Below are 20,079 nucleotides of genomic sequence, written 5' to 3'. Positions count from 1 at the left end.
TACAATCACAATTTCGAGATGTTCGATACAAATATGTTCACCTTATAGCTGTTACGGAAAAGTTGTTCTCTTTTGACAAACCTGCTACAGTCGACGAAAACGTCATAGAGACATTTTTGTATCTGGCCAGTCATCCCTTCCAGCTGCAGGATTTCGAGGATGAACCTTTCCAGAAGCTCGAGAGACTGACTGTTATCCTGTGTGACAAAACCAGTCCTTTGAGCTCTGTCAACGAGACAAGAAGGGAACTCTTCTGCCAGAAGAATCGAGCAATGGACAAACTGCCACCCACCAAGGATGTGCTACTCCAACATGTCCGACTCGCAGTGTATCAAGCAAGAATCTGGATGACCAGCACACAAACACAGCTGGTGGTTCCTTCTCCAAAGGATTTTGCCTGGACCAAGGTATCAGTCATGGATACTAATTTGGGTGACAATTCCTGAGGTTTCCAGATTGTGCAGGGAGCTGATCAAATGCTCCTGCAAAGGAGACTGCTCTAACTGCAAATGTGGCAAAGCAAATCTGGACTGCCCACGACTTTGCAAGGGCAAATGTACTCCATAGAGCATTGCAAACTGTGTGTTACTGCAAGAGACATCACAGGACAATGCCACATACTTTGTAAGAAACTGTGACTGTTATTATAACAAATTGCATTCCAACTCAACTCCATGAAATGGCCTACTATTGTCTCCATAGTGTGAGAGAGTAAGGGAAATTGAGAACTACTTGGAGACCTACGAATAAAGCATAGTGATGTTATTTGCTTGAAAATTGAGTTTTGTCTGTACAATTCAAATCACTGTAGTTATTCTAATAAATGCCTTGAACTTTTTAATATCGTCTTGACGAGCACAAGGCCAGTCACTGAAATACATGATTCACTATTATTCACTTTATTGGGCGATAATATTTCCCTTCCAGAAGAGGGTGGATGTTTATTTGAAATTTGCCATTTATTGGAATAATAACGGTCTTTATAATATTGTTGCGGATCTCAGCGCCGGCCTTCTCCCCTTACCAAGGGAGGATTAGTCTCCTTGTCTTTGACTGGCCGAAGGGACCCGGGACCTATGACGTCCTTCCCAGACAGCGGGGAATAGGGTCGTAGGACTAGAATCACTATTACCTAATTTCTCACGCTGCCCAGAAACGAGGAAATAAGCCCCGCACGAATCACGCGTGTTGAGACGCCAAGCGGTGCGTACACGCGATCCGTGCCGTTTAGTTGGTGAACCCGGTTCTAGCGATCTTACTCGTACCACGCTTAGCCAATGGAGAAATCACAGAAGCGGTCGAATTGGGAAGAAAGGAAGAACATAATTTATTCACACCATTTACAATGATTCCAGAAAAGATGGACACAGTGCAGCCTTAAAAACAGTCTTAACTTACTCCCAGGACAAACCGGCCCGTCTCACACACAGACACACTCACACGGGGCTTGCTGATGAAGGTCAGGTTGATGGTCACCAGCTCGTCCAGGGATGGCTTCTGTGCAGCTCTCTCTCCGGTCCCCAGCTCGTACCGCAAATTAGGTGAAGGCAGCAGGCAGGAGCTCGTATTGTGCCGTTGGGACGCACTGGGCTATTTACGGGGCGAACGGTAGGGGAGGGCTTCTGGCGCGGCGGTAATTCACTGGCGGCTATGGCCGCGTTTACTCACATAGCTAGGTTATACGCTATTGGCTGGGTTGGCTGCAGCCGCGTACGTAATATGCGAATACAGTTCAATGCCTTGCAGCACTATTACACTTGAGGTGCTCCCAATGCGCTCGCCGTAAACGTCCTTCCAAAACTCTGCTCTGCGAGTCCTGGCAACGAGTCCTCTGGTAGCAAGTCCTCTCTCATAAGTCCTTTCGATACAGTCCTCCTTGTTCTCTCTCATGCTCTCTTGCAAGTCCTGCTCACCACTCCTCGTAAGTCCTCTTCAAGGGCTTTGTGCCAAGGCTTTTATAGGCACGCCCCACGAACCTTCTAGCATTCACCAGACGCGCCTTACCACGCCCTATCACGCCATGCCCTTAGAGCCCTGGTTGGCTGGCTGGTGGCCCTTACTGTCATCGCCTCTGACGCGCTCCTTGACGCCGCCCCACCCCGACCTCCTCCCCCTTAGACCTACCTCGTGTTACTCGACTAGCGAGCGAACAAAGGGCAGCGAATGCTGCTGGCAGCCAAAGCGTAACAAACGGAGTGGATCAGCCAAATGGGGCGCGGGATCAATTACGCCCACAGAGGTGGAATTGGAGGGCGGACGCAAAATGAAAGGACCTAAACTCATGTCTTTACACAATAATAATAATAATACATTTATTTTATATAGCGCTTTTCAAGAAGCCCAAAGACGCTTTGCCAGAGTACAAAAAACAAGTGCAAAAAGACAAAAATCAATAGGTAAATAATCAAAGCAAAAGGAAGGAGAAGGAGAAGAGATAGTCAGGGGTTAAATGCTGTGGGTTAAATATTGAATGCAGTGTTGAACAGGTGGGTCTTGAGTGATGTTTTGAATGTGGTGAGTGAGGAGGAGTCTCTGATGGTGTGAGGTAGTGAGATCCAGAGGGTGGGAGCAGCGATGGAGAAGGCCCTGTCCCACTAGACGATCTGAATTTGGTCCGGATGGGGGGGGGGGGGTGGGTCAGGAGGTTGGTACCAGCAGAGCGGAGGTTGCGGGTGGGAGTGTGTCTGGAGAGGAGGTCAGCCAGGTAGGATGGGGCCAGGTTATGGAGGGCTTTGTAGGTCAAGACGAGGATTTTGTACTGGATTCTCTGGGGGATGGGGAACCAGTGAAGCTTGTAAAGGACGGGGGTGATGTGGTCACGGGTCCGGGAATGGGTGAGTAGACGGGCAGCGGAGTTCTGAATGAATTGGAGTTTATTGATGATTATTGAGGGTGAACCAAAGAGGAGGCTGTTGCAGTAGTCCAGACGGGAGGTGATGAAGGCGTGGATGAGGGTTTCTGCAGCCGTGGAGGAGAGGGATGGACGGAGACGGGCAATGTTTTTCAGGTGAAAGAAGGCTGTCTTTGTGATGTGTTTAGTGTATTTGTCGAAGGAGAGGGTTTGGTCAAAGATGATGCCAAGATTCCGGATGTGAGGGGAGGTGGATACTGGGAAACCGTCGATGTTGAGGGCAAAGTTATGAGTGGATTTGGTGAGCGTTTTTGGGCCAATGATGATTATTTCAGATTTATCATAGTTAAGTTTGAGGAAGTTGATTTGAAGCCAGGATTTTATTTCAGTGATGCAGTTTGTCAGGATAGAGTGGGTGGCGGTGGAGATGGACTTGGTGGAGATGAAAAGCTGGATGTCATCGGCGAAGCAGTGGAATTGGAGACCATGACGGCGGATTAAGTGACCAAGGGGGACAGGTACACTGTAGGCTGGGCCAAATCATGGTACCAAAAGATTCAGAATTGAAAGCCAAGGATGATTGGATAGTTTAACAATGTCTGTGACACAATTCAATACAACCTTTATCCCAAAAACGCATTTTCATCTCAAATTTAAGGCATTTGTTTGAAAAAAAAAATGAAAATTTTGCTTTTTAATCATAGGATAATCATTAATCAGAGCTATAGTCAAATTAAATGTACTTTAAATTAACTTTTGTCATTGATTAAGCTTTTTTGTCTCAAATTTAAGGTCTGACATTGAACATTGATAACAAAATAAAAAACATAGTCCCAATTGTAATCAATGGAGGCCAATGACTTCTTAGTCACAACCTCAGTGGATGTTGCCAGTCCATGCAGCTTCTCCCTGACGCCCTTCCCAACCCTGTATAGAGCCTGGAGCTGTGCCTCAGATTTGGGGGCCTTGTTAGTGTTCAAATCTGTGGCGAGTCCAAGTGTCCGCTCTGCTGCATCATTGACAACTGGGAGTTTGGCCACAACTTCCTTGCCATGACGATAGCTGTCTGCGGTGGGCCACTGTGCAACGGGGAGCTTGACAAAACTGGAGTCAATACCCAAGAGTTCAAACATGCTCCAAGAGTCGTAACCAACAAAGTCTTTGAGGGCTTTACTCCCCAATTGCTGTGAGGCTGGCATCTCCTGTTTCATGTTATGTGCAGTCCCATGGTACCTGAGCATAGCCCTTCTCATAGTCTGCTTGTCAGATGACGTTCTGTCCGAGAAGAGTGCCAAAGAGACCAATCTCTCTGAGAGGTACCACAAATGGTTTTGTAGCTTCTCTCGGGCCACAGTCACAAAGGACAGAAATTTGGCAGGCCACTTTGTTGGATTCTTTGCGATACTGGCCTCAGCCTTGAGGAGGTTCTTCATCAGGTACAGGTCGTTAGATGGTGCATCTGCAGCACTGGTACATGTCAACCACGCTTTAGTGTAGAAGACTGACATGAATGCAGCGAGACTGGTTATGTCTTCCAGCTCTTCGGGTGTGTAGATATCTCCCAGCTGCCGACGGTCCTGCAAGTCCTTCACTACAAGCTTGACTGCATCCTTTTTGCTAGACTGAAGGTGGCTGGTTTCCTGCAGATGTCTGTGATACCCATGGTACTGGAGAACAACCAGTTCCCCTGTTGGTGGATAAGGGCCAATGAATCCCTGGTTTCCTGGTCGATTGAAGATGGGGGGACACTTTTCGAAGAGCCACAACACGGTCTTGGCTTTTGTATCCATGCCTAAAACGTTATAACAGTTATAAAAACTGGACAATACAAGGTTGTAAAAGACAATTTAAATTAAATTTAATTTGATTAATGGTTATCCTATGATTAAAAAGCAAAATTTTCAATTTTCTTCCATAAATATGCTTGAAATTTCAGACAAAAATTAGTTTTTTGGATGAAAGTGGTATTGAATTGTGTCACAGACATTGTTAAGCTATCCAATCATCCTTGGCTTTCAATTCTGCATCTTTTGGTACCAGAATCAACTCTGGGGGTCAAACACAGCTTGAGAAATCGTCAATTTAGGCATTTTTTGAGTCGTCTGTAACTGTTGCTATGGTAACGGGCTGTCTGACCGTAAAACGTCAATATTTTTGAAATTTTTTTTCATGATTTTGTTCCTGATACTCACTCACAACTTTTAGGTAAATTACATTGAATTAGGAAAATCACCTCCGATTTGGCCCAGCCTAAGGTACAGGATGAAGAGGAGGGGGCCAAGAACTGAACCTTGGGGGACACCTTGGGGGAGGGGAGCAGTGGGGGATTTGCAGTTTTTGATGGAGATGAACTGGCGTCTGTCAGAGAGGTATGATTTGATCCAAGAGAGGGCAGTGCCGGTAATGTTAAAGGTGGTTTCAAGTCGGGTGAGGAGGATGGTGTGATTGATGGTGTCAAAGGCGGCGCTGAGGTCGAGGAGGATGAGAATGTTGAGGTTGCCAGCGTCAGAGGAGAGGAGAAGGTCGTTGGTGATTTTGAGGAGAGCAGTTTCAGTACTGTGGTTGGAGCGGAATCCGGATTGGAATGTTTCATACAGGTTATTGGCAGAGAGGTGATGTTTGAGTTGAGTGGCTACAGCGCGTTCCAAAACTTTTGACAGAAAGGGTAGGTTGGAGATGGGTCTGAAGTTGTTTAGGGTGTCAGGGTTGAGTCCAGATTTTTTCAGAATGGGGGTAACAGCAGCAATTTTGAGGGATGGTGGGACGATGCCTGTAGACAGGGAGGAGTTTATTGTTGCAGTGATAAGTGGAGAGAGAGCAGGAAGGGAGGCCTTGACAAAGCTGGAGGGGATGGGGTCAAGAGTGCAGGTGGCAGTTTTCATTCCTATGAGGAGTTCAGAGAGGTCAGTAGGGGAGACTGGGGAGAATTGAGACAGGGGTTGGCAGGATAAGGGGGGGGGCAGGTGGTTTGAGGGGGAGCGGGTGCGGGGGTGGTTAAGCTGTTGTAGATGTTGTCAATTTTGCATTGGAAGAATGAAAGGAAGGAGATGCAGTTGTCTACTGTGAATGACTGGGTGGTGGTGTTCAGGGGGCTGAGGAGTTTGTTTATTGTAGAGAAGAGTGCTTTTGGGTTTCCGGAGCCAGAGTGGATATTTTGAGAGTAGTAGGCGGAGCGGGCGTGGGAGAGGGCATCTTTGTAGTGTTGTAGGTGGTCCTTGAAGGCTTGGGAGTGAATTGTGAGACCTGTTTTATTGCGGAGTCTTTTAAGTTGGCGAGCATGAGTTTTCATCAGGCGGAGTTCAGGGGTAAACCAGGGAGCAGAATGGGTGAAAGAAACTGTTTTGGTTTTTATAGGTGCAAGCTGGTCAAGGCAGGAGGAGAGAGTGTGGTTGTAGTAGTCAGTGAGGTCAGAAGGGGTGTGGAGGTCAACGAAGGGAGAAGTGGAAATTTTTTCAGAGAGGGTGGATGAGAATGAGGTAGGTGAAAGAGCGTTTCGCTTACGGAAGTTGATAGTGTGATAATGCCTTGGTGCTGGGGTGGGGGTGTTGATGGTCATAGTGATGGCTAAGTGGTCAGAGAGATATTTGGGGGTAACAGCAGCATCAGAGAGATATCACAATGCAGATATTACGAGTGGAAATGGCCTATTCTTACACATACTATGACATAACTAATACTCTAAGGTGGCCTACGTGTTGCTCGTGGACTAACTATGGGGGGCAACCCTTTAACCTTTAATGATCAATATGTGCCAATCTCAAAACCGTAGCACTGCCCCCCTCCTTCGCCAGACTCGTCCCCGAGTCGAACCCACACAAGTGAGAATGACCGGTTTTGAGAAAGGTTCAGGACTACTCTTTAAATTACATGTGGCACTTAGATGTGGTTTCCCTCTAACATTTAATCTAACACCCTGTATGCGACAGTTTTACAACACTAGATATGTCCCACCTACTGCATTGTGTACTAACTAACAGACTCACACCCACAGCTAACCGAATTGCAGAATGAATTCTCAAACTAAACTAATTATTTACATCTCTATAACCAAGGACCTGTTCTTTTGTGGGAAGAAATTTGGAGGAGAGAAAACAAAAATGCAATGCACCAAAACACCAATACACAAAAATGCACAATCACAATTTCAATTGTCATATTTGCTGCTTGGCTGCTGCTTGGCTGCATCTTCTTGCTTCCTGCTTCGTCTTCAGTGTGCCATAATAAAAATTGAAGGTCTTCTTTCCTGACACCAAAGTATAATGTACAAACCGTGTTCGTTATTATTTCCAACAGGGCCAATCTTATGGTCCATCTGCGTGACATTGATGCCACTTAAAGGCGCAGGTGCAAGGTAATGTTTGCAGCAAATGACCGCTCAGCAAAGATGCCAGGCCACAGAACGTGTGGTCCATAAGGTGCATTGGTGAAGCAAAAGGTAGCAGGAGTGCCGCACAATTGTAGGTAGGTGCAGCTGCACTGTTCAGGGTTCCTGCACACTCCCCTCCAAAATGGGTCCATGGGTGGGGAGGAAGACAAAGCACAGTTAGCAGAGGAAAGGGCGCAAAGGTACACATCAATACAAGGCAATGCAACATGAGGGGCGCGAGAGAGCGAGCAGAGAAAGCTCGTCCCTAGCCGTTCGTAACCCCCCCCACGTCCCCCCCCCCCATGTCAGCCTACACTACCCTTGCCCTTCCCTGTGTTTACACTTTACAAATTCATCACTACGTTATGTCTCCCATATCCCCCTCTAATTCCAAATTCGTCTTCCAATCCCTCCCAAGAAGGAAGAGATGGAATTACACACAATGTCTAATCACGTCGAGATGCGTCTCACCCACTCAAATCGTTCATAAAACCTGGTGCGGAGTCCCGTCTCCTTGGTGAGTGGTTGTGGATGGTGCGAAGAGATTCCTCATCCTAACTATACTCTAATAACATTAACTCAGCTACACTACCCGGGGTCTTGCCCTGCCAATTCAATTGGCCATCTTTACACGATGCGGTTCTAACAACCAATTCCCATTGACCCACCCTGTGGTGCCCATGAATTTGGGTCTCACTCCCCAATTTTTCAATCTGTGCCTTTGCACAATTTCGGGGCTGGGTCGTGTGGCTCCACTAACAGGTCCAACTACCTGCGTACCTCCACCACTGAAGTCGCCACCTGAGCTTACCTTGCTCCTTGCGACTACGCTAAATCGGCGAAGGCCCCTCCTGGCTCTCTCACCCCTCTGATGTCCTCTCTGGCATTGGGCTACCCTGGTCTTTCTCCTGGACCCTCGGGCCCACCTGAACACTACTCTGACTCTAACTGGCTCCCAGAGCCGACCTGCAGCCTCACCTGGCAGACAGACTACCAGTGGCAGAGTGCCCCAATAACCATACGCACCAACAAAGCCCACACGCCCAGCCATTTCCACAGACTCATGCACCCATCAAAGCAATACCTTGCCACTACCTGCACCACAGGTGTCAATATCCAACAATTTACCTTAACCCTCTACCTTACTTTAAACTACCCTCCCCGGGTATTCGTGAAGGGGTCCATCTTCCCCCATCCACTCCTTCGCACCATGCACTCCACCCCACTCATTCCACGCCACTTATTCCACACACCAAGCTCTCTTGCACACCTCTTGTGCTCTCGTTCCTTTTTTCCACTTGCACCCCATGCAAGTCAATTCACTCAACACCATTCCACTTGTCCTCAATACACCACTCAAACAGCACCTCTGGTCATTCCCCGACCAATGCATCATTTGCTCAAGCCTAAGCACACCCAATTCCTCATTTGCGCAAGCCCAAGCACACCCAGAATTTCTCCACACTACTACACACACACACACACAGCATCATCTAACTAACTACTTCCCTCTAATACTCGTGCTTTCCCGTCTTCCCTTACACTAAGCACTCCCCTCGTCATTAACATCCAACTAACCTGACTACGTCCCCTCTACCTGTACAAATGTCACTACTTAAATCTTGTCATCTACTGTCATTTCTAAATCCCTAACATTTATCCTAGCCCGCCCTCGGCTAGTTTTCACTGCCATCCCCATAATCTACTGCTCATGTGCCCCCATTGAATGGTAAAGCTACCATTCGCCATCACTACTGCTATTCGTCCACTCCACTCGAGCCTCTCCGTGCGGCAATACATTCTCATCATCACAGCTCGGCTTCGCAAAGCCGAGCAATGCATGCGGGTGGTTGGTCTCCTGTTGGTTGGGTCCGTCCGGCATTTTCGATTCAGGGGAGGAGGTTTTGTTGGACCAAGGTTCCAGGCGCCATCCCTGCCCGGAGCCTTTCGGTCCCCGGCATGATGGCCCAACCTCCCCCCGGTCGGAGCACCGCGCCTGCCAGGGGGCGAAGCTCCGACCTCTCCTTCCTCCCCTTGAACCGTGCCGTTTGCCTCTTTCGCCACAGCACGGCACCGACCATACAGGGCAGGCCCGGCCCGAATTGTGCACGCCGCCACGGCAACGATCCCCACAGCATACAAAGCACACCTTGCACTGAGGACTCGCATCGGCTATCCGTCGCCCCAAACGCTGCCCCGGTCTGCGTCGATGCTCAAGTCGCATTCTCACACCCACACGCGACCCACTTCTTACTCGCACACCGAGGCGATCCAGCGCCTCCCATACACCCCCTACATTCTGTTACGGCACGCTCTCATGCATCCTCTTTTCTTGCACACTCAGGTGCACACCACTCAGGCGCACTCACGCCATTCACACACTCCGTTATCACACACATCCTGGTGCACTCATACCACTCGCACACTCCGTTACACACTTCTCTTCCACGCACTCCTCTCGTTACATCCTCTAACACCCACGGGTGTGCACTCCTGCACACACCCAATCAGCGCACACTTACCCATGGGTGTGCACTCTCTTGTTGCACACCCAATCACGTGCTCTGGTGTGCACTCCCGCACACTCTCCTCGGCCATTGCACACTCTGTTCCGCACTCTGTTTCACACATACATTCCGTTGTGCATTCACTCCCACTCTCGGTAAAACACTCTCCCGTTACACACTCGCGCTTCGGTGCCGTTCGCACACGCGTACCATTCACTCTCGTACACCTCCCCACGGACCTTCCACGAGCGCCCGGGTGACGTCGCGATCCCAAGCGCGCGAAAAATATTTTTGCACCAAACACTTTCGCGCCATACACACTCCTACTCACCTTTGGGACCTTCTTCTCCGGCTTTCCCGCCAACACCTGTAAACTCTCATTGGGGTTAGACAGCACGACATCACGATGCGAACACGGACTTTGAGTGCATTCCATCTCGACCTCCCGTGATACATTTTCTAACTCCGCCGTCTCTTCAACCCCAATTTCAATTATAATTTCTTTTTCTTTATTAAGCTCGACGACTGCTGGCGCACATAAAATAAAATTTTCCAATTCAGCGGCCGTCGGCTTTTCCATACCCCGAGTCGTGATTTCTATTCCAGTCAACTTAACTACGCTCTGCTCTACCCGGCTCTCCACGCGTTCCTCACGTCGCGCTACCCCGTCGCATACAAATGCGACTTTCCCGCTCGACCTGCGCCTTCTGTCTTTCCCCATCGCTTTTATTAACTCCCCTCAGGTGTCCATTCTGCTTTCCAGCCCGTTTTTTTACCTCTTCTAATTGATCCCCTATCTTGTTTACCAATCCTTTTATTTCCCGGTTAGATTTGTCCCCCATTTCCTTCAATTTGCCCCCCATTTTGTTTTCCAACCCTTTTATTTCCCGGGTGGATTTGTCCCCCATTTCCTTCAATTGGTCACCCGTTTTGGCCACAAAGGCCATCATGTGGGTCACAAATAGGCCCCAGTCCACTGGCGCCGCGGGCTCGGCTCTCGCTGCCTCGTGCGAGGGGCCGCCATTTTCTTCCCCTGCTACCTCTACTGCTGTGCCCTCGTTAATGTCCTCCTCCATTTCTTCTAATTCTTCCCGGGGGTCCTGGGTTATTAATTCGTCTCCCTCTACCTCATCATTTACCCCTACCAGCATCCGACCGCTTTGGCTAGCCATGGCACGAATTTAATTTAGATGTTAATACTAAATTTCGGTCGCTCGTAATTTTTGAGTGCGTTAAGCGCACTCCGGGTCCCAATCCAAACTCCTGACACCAAATGTTGCGGATCTCAGCACCGGCCTTCTCCCCTTACCAAGGGGGGATTAGTCCCCTTGTCTTTGACTGGCCGACGGGACCCGGATCCTATGACGTCCCGCCCAGACAGTGCGAAATAGGGTCGTAGGACTAGAATCACTATTACCTCATTACTCGCGCTGTCCAGAAACGAGGAAATAAGCCCGCACGAATCACACGTGCTGAGACGCCAAGCGGTACGTACACGCGATCTGTGCCGTTTAGTTGGTGAACCCGGTTCTAGCGATCTTACTCATACCACGCTTAGCCAATGGAGAAATCACAGAAGCGGTCGAATTGGGAAGAAAGGAAGAACAGAATTTATTCACACTTTTTACAATGATTCCAGAAAAGAGGGACACGGTGCAGCCTTAAAAACAGTCTTAACTTACTCCCAGGACAAAGGGGCCCGTCTCACACACAGACACACTCACACGGGGCTTGCTGATGAAGGTCAGGTTGATTGTCACCAGTGCGTCCAGGGATGGCTTCCGTGCAGCTCTCTCCGGTCCGCAGCTCGTACCGCGAAGTAGGTGAAGGCAGCAGGCAGGAGCTCATATTGTGCCGTTGGGATGCACTGGGCTATTTACGGGGTGAACGGAAGGGGAGGGCTTCTGGCGCGTCGGTAATTCACTGGCGGCTATGGCGCGTTTACTCGTGTAGCTAGGTTATGCGCTATTGGCTGGGTTGGCTGCAGCCGCGTACATAATATGCGAATACAGTTCAACGCCTTGCAGCGCTATTACACTTGAGGTGCTCCCAATGCACTCGCCGTAAACGTCCTTCCAACACTCTCCTCTGCAAGTCCTGGCAACGAGTCCTCTGGTAGCAAGTCCTCTCTCATAAGTCCTCTCGATACAGTCCTCCTTGTTCTCTCTCATGCTCTCTTGCAAGTCCTGCTCACGACTCCTCGTAAGTCCTCTTCAAGGGCTTTGTGCCAAGGCTTTTATAGGCACGCCCCACGAACCTTCTAGCATTCACCAGACGCGCCTTACCACGCCCTATCACGCCATGCCCTTAGAGCCCTGGTTGGCTGGTGGCCCTTACTGTCATCGCCTCTGACGCGCTCCTTGACGCTGCCCCACCCCGACCTCCTCCCCCTTAGACCTACCTCGTGTTACTCGATTAGCGAGCAAACAAAGGGCAGCAAATGCTGCTGGCAGCCAAAGCGTAACAAACGGAGTGGATCAGCCAAACGGGGCGCGGGATCAATTACGCCCACAGAGGTGGAATTGGAGGGCGGACGCAAAATGAAAGGACCTAAACCCATGTCTTTACACAATAATAATAATAATAATAATACATTTATTTTATATAGTGCTTTTCAAGAAGCCCAAAGACGCTTTGCCAGAGTACAAAAAACAAGTGCAAAAAGACAAAAATCAATAGGTAAATTAATCAAAGGAAAAGGAAGGAGAAGGAGAAGAGATAGTCAGGGGTTAAATGCTGTGGGTTAAATGTTGAATGCAGTGTTGAACAGGTGGGTCTTGAGTGATGTTTTGAATGTGGTGAGTGAGGAGGAGTCTCTGATGGTGTGAAGTAGTGAGATCCAGAGGGTGGGAGCAGCGATGGAGAAGGCCCTGTCCCCCTAGACGATCTGAATTTGGTCCGGATGGGGGGGGGGGGGGGGTCAGGAGGTTGGTACCAGCAGAGCGGAGGTTGCGGGTGGGAGTGTGTCTGGAGAGGAGGTCAGCCAGGTAGGATGGGGCCAGGTTATGGAGGGCTTTGTAGGTCAAGAGGAGGATTTTGTACTGGATTCTCTGGGGGATGGGCAACCAGTGAAGCTTGTAAAGGACGGGGGTGATGTGGTCACGGGTCCGGGAATGGGTGAGTAGGCGGGCAGCGGAGTTCTAAATGTATTGGAGTTTATTGATGATTATTGAGGGTGAACCAAAGAGGAGGCTGTTGCAGTAGTCCAGACGGGAGGTGATGAAGGCGTGGATGAGGGTTTCTGCAGCCGTGGAGGAGAGGGATGGACGGAGACGGGCAATGTTTTTCAGGTGAAAGAAGGCTGTCTTTGTGATGTGTTTAGTGTATTTGTCGAAGGAGAGGGTTTGGTCAAAGATGATGCCAAGATTCCGGATGTGAGGGGAGGTGGATACTGGGAAACCGTCGATGTTGAGGGCAAAGTTATGGGTGGATTTGGTGAGCGTTTTTGGGCCAATGATGATTATTTCAGATTTATCATAGTTAAGTTTGAGGAAGTTGATTTGAAGCCAGGATTTTTCTTTCAGTGATGCAGTTTGTCAGGATAGAGTGGGTGGCGGTGGAGATGGACTTGGTGGAGATGAAAAGCTGGATGTCATCAGCGAAGCAGTGGAATTGGAGACCATAACGGCGGATTAAGTGACCAAGGGGGACAGGTACAGGATGAAGAGGAGGGGGCCAATAACTGAACCTTGGGGGATACCTTGGGGGATCGGAGCAGTGGGGGATTTGCAGTTTTTGATGGAGATGAACTGGCGTCTGTCAGAGAGGTATGATTTGATCCAAGAGAGGGCAGTGCCGGTAATGTTAAAGGTGGTTTCAAGTCGGGTGAGGAGGATGGTGTGATTGATGGTGTCAAAGGCGGCGCTGAGGTCGAGGAGGATGAGAATGTTGAGGTTGCCAGCGTCAGAGGAGAGGAGAAGGTCGTTGGTGATTTTGAGGAGAGCAGTTTCAGTACTGTGGTTGGAGCGGAATCCGGATTGGAATGTTTCATACAGGTTATTGGCAGAGAGGTGATGTTTGAGTTGAGTGGCTACAGCGCGTTCCAAAACTTTTGACAGAAAGGGTAGGTTGGAGATGGGTCTGAAGTTGTTTAGGGTGTCAGGGTTGAGTCCAGATTTTTTCAGAATGGGGGTAACAGCAGTAATTTTGAGGGATGGTGGGACGATGCCTGTAGACAGGGAGGAGTTTATTGTTGCAGTGACAAGTGGAGAGAGAGCAGGAAGGGAGGCCTTGACAAAGCTGGAGGGGATGGGGTCAAGAATGCAGGTGGCAGTTTTCATTCCTATGAGGAGTTCAGAGAGGTCAGTAGGGGAGACTGGGGAGAATTGAGACAGGGGTTGGCAGGATAAGGAGGGGCAGGTGGTTTGAGGGGGAGCGGGTGCGGTGGTGGTTAAGCTGTTGTAGATGTTGTCAATTTTGCATTGGAAGAATGAAAGGAAGGAGATGCAGTTGTCTACTGTGAATGACTGGGTGGTGGTGTTCAGGGGGCTGAGGAGTTTGTTTATTGTAGAGAAGAGTGCTTTTGGGTTTCCGGAGCCAGAGTGGATAATTTGAGAGTAGTAGGCGGAGCGGGCGCGGGAGAGTGCATCTTTGTAGTGTTGTAGGTGGTCCTTGAAGGCTTGGGAGTGAATTGTGAGACCTGTTTTATTGCGGAGTCTTTTAAGTTGGCGAGCACGAGTTTTCATCAGGCGGTGTTCAGGGGTAAACCAGGGAGCAGAATGGGTGAAAGAAACTGTTTTGGTTTTTATAGGTGCAAGCTGGTCAAGGCAGGAGGAGAGAGTGTGGTTGTAGTAGTCAGTGAGGTCAGAAGGGGTGTGGAGGTCAACGAAGGGAGAAGTGGACATTTTTTCAGAGAGGGTGGATGAGAATGAGGTAGGTGAAAGAGCGTTTCGCTTACGGAAGTTGATAGTGTGATAATGCCTTGGTGCTGGGGTGGGGGTGTTGATGGTCATAGTGATGGCTAAGTGGTCAGAGAGATATTTGTGGGTAACAGCAGCATCAGAGAGATATCACAATGCAGATATTACGAGTGGAAATGGCCTATTCTTACACATACTATGACATAACTAATACTCTAAGGTGGCCTACGTGATGCTCGTGGACTAACTATGGGGGGCAACCCTTTAACCTTTAATGATCAATATGTGCCAATCTCAAAACCGTAGCACTGCCCCCCTCCTTCGCCAGACTCATCCCCGAGTCGAACCCACACAAGTGAGAATGACCGGTTTTGAGAAAGGTTCAGGACTACTCTTTAAATTACATGTGGCACTTAGATGTGGTTTCCCTCTAACATTTAATCTAACACCCTGTATGCGACAGTTTTACAACACTAGATATGTCCCACCTACTGCATTGTGTACTAACTAACAGACTCACACCCACAGCTAACCGAATTGCGGAATGAATTCTCAAACTAAACTAATTATTTACATCTCTATAACCAAGGACCTGTTCTTTTGTGGGAAGAAATTTGGAGGAGAGAAAACAAAAATGCAATGCACCAAAACACCAATACACAAAAATGCACAATCACCATTTCAATTGTCATATTTGCTGCTTGGCTGCTGCTTGGCTGCATCTTCTTGCTTCCTGCTTCGTCTTCAGTGTGCCATAATAAAAATTGAAGGTCTTCTTTCCTGACACACCAAAGTATAATGTACAAACCGTGTTCGTTATTATTTCCAACAGGGCCAATCTTATGGTCCATCTGCGTGACATTGACGCCACTTAAAGGCGCAGGTGCAAGGTAATGTTTGCAGCAAATGACCGCTCAGCAAAGATGCCAGGCCACAGAACGTGTGGTCCATAAGGTGCATTGGTGAAGCAAAAGGTAGCAGGAGTGCCGCACAATTGTAGCTCGGTGCAGCTGCACTGTTCAGGGTTCCTGCACACTCCCCTCCAAAATGGGTCCATGGGTGGGGAGGAAGACAAAGCACAGTTAGCAGAGGAAAGGGCGCAAAGGTACACATCAATACAAGGCAATGCAACATGAGGGGCGCGAGAGAGCGAGCAGAGAAAGCTCGTCCCTAGCCGTTCGTAACCCCCCCCACACCCCCCCCCATGTCAGCCTACACTACCCTTGCCCTTCCCTGTGTTTACACTTTACAAATTCATCACTACGTTTTGTCTCCCATATCCCCCTCTAATTCCAAATTCGTCTTCCAATCCCTCCCAAGAAGGAAGAGATGGAATTACACACAATGTCTAATCACGTCGAGATGCGTCTCACCCACTCAAATCGTTCATAAAACCTGGTGCGGAGTCCCGTCTCCTTGGTGAGTGGATGTGGATGGTGCGAAGAGATTCCTCATCCTAACTATACTCTAATAACATTAACTCAGCTACACTACCCGGGGACTTGCCCTGCCAATTCAATTGGCCATCGTTACACGATGTGGTTCTAACAACCAATTCCCATTGACCCACCCTGTGGTGCCCATGAATTTGGGTCTCACTCCCCAATTTTTCAATCTGTGCCTTTGCACAATTTCGGGGCTGGGTCGTGTGGCTCCACTAGCAGGTCCAACTACCTGCGTACCTCCACCACTGAAGTCGCCACCCGAGCTTACCTTGCTCCTTGCGACTACGCTAAATCGGCGAAGGCCCCGCCTGGCTCTCTCACCCCTCTGATGTCCTCTCTGGCATTGGGCTACCCTGGTCTTTCTCCTGGACCCTCGGGCCCACCTGAACACTACTCTGACTCTAACTGGCTCCCAGAGCCGACCTGCGGCCTCACCTGGCAGACAGACTACCAGTGGCGGAGTGCCCCAATAACCATACGCACCAACAAAGCCCACATGCCCAGCCATTTCCACAGACTCATGCACCCATCAAAGCAATACCTTGCCACTACCTGCACCACAGGTGTCAATATCCAACAATTTACCTTAACCCTCTACCTTACTTTAAACTACCCTCCCCGGGTATTCGTGAAGGGGTCCATCTTCCCCCATCCACTCCTTCGCACCATGCACTCCACCCCACTCATTCCACGCCACTTATTCCACACACCAAGCTCTCTTGCACACCTCTTGTGCTCTCGTTCCTTTTTTCCACTTGCACCCCATGCAAGTCAATTCACTCAACACCATTCCACTTGTCCTCAATACACCACTCAAACAGCACCTCTGGTCATTCCCTGACCAATGCCTCATTTGCTCAAGCCCAAGCACACCCAATTCCTCATTTGCTCAAGCCCAAGCACACCCAGAATTTATCCACACTACTACACACACACACACACACACACACACACACACACACACACACACACACACACACACACACACACACACAGCATCATCTAACTAACTACTTCCCTCTAATACTCGTGCTTTCCCGTCTTCCCTTACACTAAGCACTCCCCTCGTCATTAACATCCAACTAACCTGACTACGTCCCCTCTACCTGTACAAATGTCACTACTTAAATCTTGTCATCTACTGTCATTTCTAAATCCCTAACATTTATCCTAGCCTGCCCTCGGCTAGTTTTCACTGCCATCCCCATAATCTACTGCTCATGTGCCCCCATTGAATGGTAAAGCTACCATTCGCCATCACTACTGCTATTCGTCCACTCCACTCGAGCCTCTCCATGCGGCAATACATTCTCGTCATCACAGCTCGGCTTTGCAAAGCCGAGCAATGCATGCGGGTGGTTGGTCTCCTGCTGGTTGGGTCCGTCCGGCATTTTCGATTCAGGGGAGGAGGTTTTGTTGGACCAAGGTTCCAGGCGCCATCACTGCCCGGAGCCTTTCGGTCCCCGGCATGATGGCCCAACCTCCCCCCGGTCGGAGCACCGCGCCTGCCAGGGGGCGAAGCTCCGACCTCTCCTTCCTCCCCTTGAACTGTGCCGTTTGCCTCTTTCGCCACAGCACGGCACCGACCATACAGGGCGGGCCCGGCCCGAATTGTGCACCCCGCCGCGGCAACGATCCCCACAGCATACAAAGCACACCTTGCACTGAGGACTCGCGTCGGCTATCCGTCGCCCCAAACGCTGCCCCGGTCTGCGTCGATGCTCAAGTCGCATTCTCACACCCACACGCGACCCACTTCTTACTCGCACACCGAGGCGATCCAGCGCCTCCCATACACCCCCTACATTCTGTTACGGCACGCTCTCATGCATCCTCTTTTCTTGCACACTCAGGTGCACACCACTCAGGCGCACTCATGCCATTCACACACTCCGTTATCACACACATCCTGGTGCACTCATACCACTCGCACACTCCGTTACACACTTCTCTTCCACGCACTCCTCTCGTTACATCCTCTAACACCCACGGGTGTGCACTCCTGCACACACCCAATCAGCGCACACTTACCCATGGGTCTGCACTCTCTTGTTGCACACCCAATCACGTTATGGTGTGCACTCCCGCACACTCTCCTCGGCCATTGCACACTCTGTTCCGCACTCTGTTTCACACATACATTCCGTTGTGCATTCACTCCCACTCTCGGTAAAACACTCTCCCGTTACACACTCGCGCTTCGGTGCCGTTCGCACATGCGTACCATTCACTCTCGTAAACCTCCCCACGGACCTTCCATGAGCGCCCGGGTGACGTCGCGATCCCAAGCGCGCGAAAAATATTTTCGCACCAAACACTTTCGCGCCATACACGCTCCTACTCACCTTCGGGACCTTCTTCTCCGGCTTTCCCGCCAACACCTGTAAACTCTCATTGGGGTTAGACAGCACCACATCACGATGCGAACACGGACTTTGAGTGCATTCCATCTCGACCTCCCGTGATACATTTTCTAACTCCGCCGTCTCTTCAACCCCAATTTCAATTATAATTTCTTTTTCTTTATTAAGCTCGACGACTGCTGGCGCACATAAAATAAAATTTTCCAATTCAGCGGCCGTCGGCTTTTCCATACCCCGAGTCGTGATTTCTATTCCAGTCAACTTAACTACGCTCTGCTCTACCCGGCTCTCCACGCGTTCCTCACGTCGCGCTACCCCGTCGCGTACCAATGCGACTTTCCCACTCGACCTGCGCCTTCTGTCTTTCCCCATCGCTTTTATTAACTCCCCTCAGGTGTCCATTCTGCTTTCCAGCCTGTTTTTTTACCTCTTCTAATTGATCCCCTATCTTGTTTTCCAACCCTTTTATTTCCCGGTTAGATTTGTCCCCCATTTCCTTCAATTTGCCCCCCATTTTGTTTTCCAACCCTTTTATTTCCCGGGTGGATTTGTCCCCCATTTCCTTCAATTGGTCACCCGTTTTGGCCACAAAGGCCATCATGTGGGTCACAAATAGGCCCCAGTCCACTGGCGCCGCAGGCTCGGCTCTCGCTGCCTCGTGCGAGGCGCCGCCATTTTCTTCCCCTGCTACCTCTACTGCTGTGCCCTCGTTAATGTCCTCCTCCATTTCTTCTAATTCTTCCCGGGGGTCCTGGGTTATTAATTCGTCTCCCTCTACCTCATCATTTACCCCTACCAGCATCCGACCGCTTTGGCTAGCCATGGCACGAATTTAATTTAGATGTTAATACTAAATTTCGGTCGCTCGTAATTTTTGAGTGCGTTAAGCGCACTCCGGGTCCCAATCCAAACTCCTGACACCAAATGTTGCGGATCTCAGCACCGGCCTTCTCCCCTTACCAAGGGGGGATTAGTCCCCTTGTCTTTGACTGGCCGACGGGACCCGGATCCTATGACGTCCCGCCCAGACAGTGCGAAATAGGGTCGTAGGACTAGAATCACTATTACCTAATTACTCGCGCTGTCCAGAAACGAGGAAATAAGCCCGCACGAATCACACGTGCTGAGACGCCAAGCGGTGCGTACACGCGATCCATGCCGTTTACTTGGTGAACCCGGTTCTAGCGATCTTACTCGTACCACGCTTAGCCAATGGAGAAATCACAGAAGCGGTCGAATTGGGAAGAAAGGAAGAACAGAATTTATTCACACTATTTACAATGATTCCAGAAAAGAGGGACACGGTGCAGCCTTAAAAACAGTCTTAACTTACTCCCAGGACAAAGGGGCCCGTCTCACACACAGACACACTCACACGGGGCTTGCTGATGAAGGTCAGGTTGATTGTCACCAGTGCGTCCAGGGATGGCTTCCGTGCAGCTCTCTCCGGTCCGCAGCTCGTACCGCGAAGTAGGTGAAGGCAGCAGGCAGGAGCTCATATTGTGCCGTTGGGATGCACTGGGCTATTTACGGGACGAACGGAAGGGGAGGGCTTCTGGCACGGCGGTAATTCACTGGCGGCTATGGCCGCGTTTACTCGTGTAGCTAGGTTATGTGCTATTGGCTGGGTTGGCTGCAGCCGCGTACATAATATGCGAATACAGTTCAACGCCTTGCAGCGCTATTAC

At 49.8% G+C, this 20,079-nt stretch overlaps 1 protein-coding gene across 2 annotated transcripts in view; it reads right to left on the bottom strand.

Annotated features, from left to right (window-relative positions):
• The window catches only part of LOC137415995 (E3 ubiquitin-protein ligase TRIM11-like), a 53,297-nt gene that overhangs the window by 7,015 nt on the left and 26,203 nt on the right, over positions 1–20,079 (bottom strand). The gene's annotated exons all lie outside the window — the stretch shown is intronic.

Source organism: Myxine glutinosa, chromosome 1 (genome assembly GCF_964187855.1).
Source record: "Myxine glutinosa chromosome 1, kmMyxGlut1.1, whole genome shotgun sequence".
NCBI classification, from domain to species: Eukaryota; Metazoa; Chordata; class Myxini; order Myxiniformes; family Myxinidae; genus Myxine; species Myxine glutinosa.
Note: the sequence above shows the minus strand (reverse complement) of the source record. Positions and strands in the feature narration are given on the sequence as shown.